The sequence below is a fragment of the Rutidosis leptorrhynchoides genome, chromosome 4, assembly GCF_046630445.1.
Source record: "Rutidosis leptorrhynchoides isolate AG116_Rl617_1_P2 chromosome 4, CSIRO_AGI_Rlap_v1, whole genome shotgun sequence".
Classification (NCBI taxonomy): domain Eukaryota; kingdom Viridiplantae; phylum Streptophyta; class Magnoliopsida; order Asterales; family Asteraceae; genus Rutidosis; species Rutidosis leptorrhynchoides.
This window is the reverse complement of record NC_092336.1, coordinates 466,557,043-466,562,794: the sequence shown is the minus strand read 5'-3', so window position 1 is coordinate 466,562,794 and position 5,752 is coordinate 466,557,043.

Genomic DNA, 5,752 nt, shown 5'->3' with positions numbered 1-5,752 from the left:
AAAAATGGAAAAGATCAAACCTAGACAGGTGATTAAGCTTTAGGCCATAGACTCACTGATTTGCGTTTTGATGAAAAAGTTATTTGAAAATTCAACAAATCAGTGTATGACTGAAAAGCTTAATCCCACACTTAAAATATTGACTGCCTTTCATTTTAAGACTTTTTAAATAATGTAGCAATTAATTCACTTAAGCTCAAGACAAGTAAGAGAAGTAAATTCATCCTAAGAAACGTTGATTTTTTTTTTTAAGTTTCACTTTTCACTGATTCAATTAACCTATTTATGCTAATCTGACTACTACTAAAGATATAAAAAAAATAAACACACGGGTTGCCTCCCGAGAAGCGCTTGATTTTGTTCGAGTCACGAGCCTGACTCTAGCCTTATTTCTTAGGAAATCTAGGCTGCTCCATTGCATCCATTAGTAGACACAAGAGGTAATATTGGAACATACCGATGAGATTGAAGCAGACATAGAATAAGGTATGTCCAATGAGAGGAGAAGGTGGTTTGAAGTGAATGCTTTGTTTAACTTGAGGTATAACAAAGCTATCAATTTCTTCTACCTCCTTGATTTGTGCGGGTTGGTCAAAAGGGTCCTCATCACTCAATGATGTGTATGTCATTATGTATTTGAGTGATGGTTTATAGGGTAGCCTTGACTCAAAACTCGTCTTTACTCTTAGTGACTTTAGGTTGGTCGTAATGTTGTACTCTGGGCATGGAGGTGGGACAATGTCCATTAACGTTTCCAATACGGTAACAACATTAGCAACTACTTCAGTGCTAGAACTCTCCATCTTCTTCTCATCCGGGCTTTCCATTTCAATTTCTTCATCCACCTCCTCATCACTCTGGTCGGGAGATTCAAGTATAATTGGTTCAGAGAGTTCTTCTAGAACGAAATCCTCTCCAGTCATTAAAAGATCAAAATAAGGTGGGAGTGAAGATTGGGTTGGTGTGGAGTGGTTATTCTTCTTGTCTTTTACTTCTATCTTCTTCTCTTCATTCTCGGAATAGAAGGTGACTTTCCTAGTGGAGATGGTTTTTATTTCACCCATCAGAAGGACATACAGACTCGTCGATCGTGAAAGTGACCTCTTCTCCATAGGCTCTCAAGGTGATAGTCCGTGAATAAACGTCAACGATTGATTTGGCTGTATTCATGAAAGGTCTTCCTAAGATGATAGGGTTTTTGACGTCTTCTTTGAAATCCATAACTACAAAGTCGGACGGAAAAGGGAATTTGTTGACCTTAACCATGACGCTCACAGCTTTTCCTTTAGGATATCTAATAGATTGGTCAGCTAGCTGGAGGATCATTTTGGTGGGGTTAAGGTTTCCAATTTTGAGTTTCTGGAACAGTGAGTAGGGCATGATGTGACGATCGCTCCAAATCCATATGGACAATACGTCATTCATTGATTTCATTGCGAGGTATTTGACCTCTATATGATACGTTTTGTAAACATTGCATTCTTTTGAAAAGGCACACCATAAATGTATATTTAAATCAAAGGTTTTCGACATCTGATGATTTCTATATATAGACAATCACCGTAATAATAGTTTACAATAGTACTTCCGTTGAACATGCAGTCAAAATAAGATACATGGTGATGATTTGGTGAATGCAACGTTTCCTCAAAAAATATGCCATGTAAGACTCCATGCACATAGCTTGTATAACATATAAGCAAACAACGGAAGACTTCTAGGGAACCTGAGAATAAACATGCTAACAAGTGTCAACACAAAGGTTGGTGAGTTCATAGTTTTAGTGTTTCGCATAATCTGTATATAAAAGTGGATCACAAGATTTCAGTTGTTTCATCCAGAAACGTTTATCAAATATTCTACAGGATTGAGCACCCTGGTAACTAAGCTTTAACGTTATAATAAGTACCCCTGTTTTAACATACATGCAACCAACATGTACAATACACGCAATACAATGTGTACTAAACTCAAATAGCATACGTCTGTTTTATAGTTCAGGCTAGGGTTTCTATACCTGGAACAGACGGGGATGTCAAGCCCTATGGATCCATATACAACTATTCGCGTCCACCATTTCTTATAACTGGCAGCTACTAGTTACCAAAGCTAAGGGATTTTCGGTTCAAACTCGGTGTAGAATTTAGTATGTACTTGTATCCATTGCGTTTAAAATAAAGTGCATGAATTCTCAGTCCCAAAAATATATATTGCAAAAGCATTTAAAAAGGGAGCAAATGAAACTCACCTTAGCAGCATATAAAGTTGTTCACCAAAATGTGACTGAAACTCGGATTACCAAATAATCGTAGATCTCAACCTAGAGAACATATGTTGGTCAATTAATGTCTATCAAGCTAGGTCAGGTCATAGTGTATTACAATCCTAATGCTCGAGATTGACATACAATAGTTATCCAAAGTCGTTTCAAAAAGTCAATTTTGACAATAGTTCAACAAACGAGACGTACCTGATATAAGGATTCATTTACTCGGCTGGTAATATTTAAAAATCCATTTTATCAATCTTGTAAACAAGTTGTTTAAATCTTAATTGCAGATTCAAAAGCAATTTCAATTATCATCAATCATAATTCAGTTGATCATATCTTTTATTCCGTTCATCGAAACTATTCGATATCTAAATGAAAAGTCATTGATTATTTGCCAGCTTTCCAAAAACATGTATATCATATACCTTTTACCAGTAATATATGTATTTAATTCGTGATTCATTATAAACTGTTTAGCGATGAAATTTAGCATACAAGCATGTATAAATATATATACTCGAGCACTAGACATGGATACACAATTAATATATAAAAGATAAATTATCAGTGCTTACGTATCAGTATTGAGATTCAATATTGTAGGAAAGTACGTAGACATACCGGAGATGATAAACACTAGGTTTGATTCACAAATATACCCCCGAACATTACCCATAACCTCCTTGGAAATAACCCATAATTTCCTTAGCTCTATCCCGCTTGAAAACCATTTTGAAAGTGACACGCTCATAACCTCGTCGTAGTATTTTATGTATAATACTAATTAATAATATTAATAATAATAAGATTAATAATAATATTAATCTTAATAATAATAATAATAATAATAATAATAATAATAATAATAATAATAATAATAATAATAATAATATAAATAAGTTATACGGATTGTAAGATGAAAGAAATATATCACAAAAACTGAATTCGATCGCTTTATAAAGACTTGGCCTGAAAAAGTACCCCATGCGATCGCATGGTATCTGTGCTTCAAGGCCATGCAATCGCATGGCCCTCTGATCCAGCTCACAAACTTTTGTTTTCTTGTTTGTCGACATATTTATTTATTAATATATAATATATATAATTTATATTAATTAATTATATATTATATTATATTCTCGTGCATAGTTGACTTGAAATTTTTGTTCCGATAAGTCGTACGTCGTCACTCAACTTATGTCCCGGTTTCGGTTTTTCGAGTGTCCCTTCGTACGCTGAGAAAACTTGTAATTTATATTTTGAGACACGTACCTTTGTCAAAATATAGCCTTAAATTATCCCTAAATTATATCACTCAAAGTGTATCTTAAACTTTCGAGTGTTTTGGTCATTTACTTCTATAAATCATCGTCTCACTATTTGTTAATATATATATTATAACAATTCGTTTTATGACCAAGTTAATATTATATTTTATCGTATTATTAAATATATAATTTCAATATTAATAAACATGTTATAAAATGCACATCGCACATTATTCATCTAACTAATTCTAACAGTTAATATTCTTTTTTTTATCGTATGTGTTATTTAAACAAATATACTTAATTAACCAATCTTATTATATCGAAACACGTTCTCGTACGTTTGAAACAAAACCAATTTAATATTATGTAGTTTAGTTCTCCATTAACTTTTATCTAACTTTCATTATCTAACACTTTACCATTTTCCGAATACCGTTAAAAATGAATGATTTCCCAAATCAACGTGGACCTTACAACAGAGACCCGTAATAATATCATAATCCTTAAGGGACTCAGTAAATATCTTTTAATTCAATCGTTTAGCATAATCTTTTAACTTCATAGTTAAATATATCAATCAGATAATCAAACCAATATGTTTAATGCACAGTATCGTTTACTTAACACTTTGTTACGTTTTCAAGTTATAGTATATGTATCTATTTACATATAATTGATCGCGAATCATTGAGAACAATCGAGGGGTAATTGAATAGTTCAAGATTTTGAGATTCAACTTCATAGACTTTGCTTATCGTGTCGGAAACGTTAAAGATTAAGTTTAAATTTGATCAGAAATTTCTGGGTCATCACAGTACCTCCCCGTTAAAGAAATTTCGTCCCGAAATTTGAGTGAGGTCGTCATGGCTAACAATAAAAATGTTTTCATGACGAATATGAGTTGATAAATAGAATTTTTATCACCGTTGAATAATATGGATAAAACAATCTAATTACTCGAAGCGTATGAGGGAAGTTATCGTAATGGAGAATAGAGACGCGTCTTATCTCTTGACGTAGTAACAATTGATTTCCAGAATTTAAGGAATAGAAAATCTTCATAATCTAAATAAGATTTGATTCTTCGAAATTTAAGGAAATTAAGATTTCCTTTGATTAAATGCGTAATCTGCCTTGATTGCTATGCTATAAATTGACCTCTTCCGTTTCATTATTTTCACCACTCTTATAATCTTCTTCCTTATTTAATACTTCTCAATAGATTGTGAAAATGCTTCATCCAGTTCTGGTTCTTGATATACTTGTAACTTTCATATCTATCATTCTTCTTTTTCTTCTGCCACCGGAGGAATCTATTCACTTTTACTATACTCTTGGTTTTATAGTGTTTTTCATTCTTCCGTTTCTTTATATTGCTATACGCATTGATATACACGGTTTGTAAATTTCGGGGTTGTTATCGGGCTTATATTCTCCTTTATATTTCGGAGCTTCATGTTTTCGTTTTCTCTTCCCGACTTCAAGTCAAGCGAATAATGGTCCAGAATTCGTAGGTATGGATTTTGGAATGAACATAGTTAAAGTATTAAGAAATAAATTGTAATGGCACGATCTTGTTTTGTCAAATTACCAGAATATCCTGGAAAAGACCGAATCATCAAGAAATATGTTTTATTGATATACTTAGAGATTATATAGAATGAAAGAGTTATGTAACATGGTTCATGATGAGGGTGAGATCTGTGAACCTTCATCATGTTCCATTAGAAACTCAACATGACTTACTGTAATATAATCACGTTGGCCTGCCGTCATTATATTATACTAACTCATGCTTCAATTCCCAACACTTTTCTAGGAAATCATTCATAATTTAAACTCGATTGTTACAGAATTTAGAAACTAAAACAGTTTCCTTTATGATGTAACACAGATAACGCGAAGAGATGAATGGTTTCAGATAAGAATAATTATGAAAATATCTTCAGAAATATGGAGGATATTTATAATGGAAGATACGATGATATCTTAGAATATTTAAGATAAGATGATGATGAAGAATATTATCCGTAAAGGTTTTAGAGTAAGGAGTAAGGTATTCGCTAATGATTTCAGCAGACACTGAATCATTTGGATTCTTTAAAGGCAGGTTCAGTCTTTGTGATTTATCCACAGCCTCCTTCATACTTTGCTCAATCCGTTTTCCAGTTTCAAACCTTCTCTTTTTCTCAGCTTTACCACCATACTA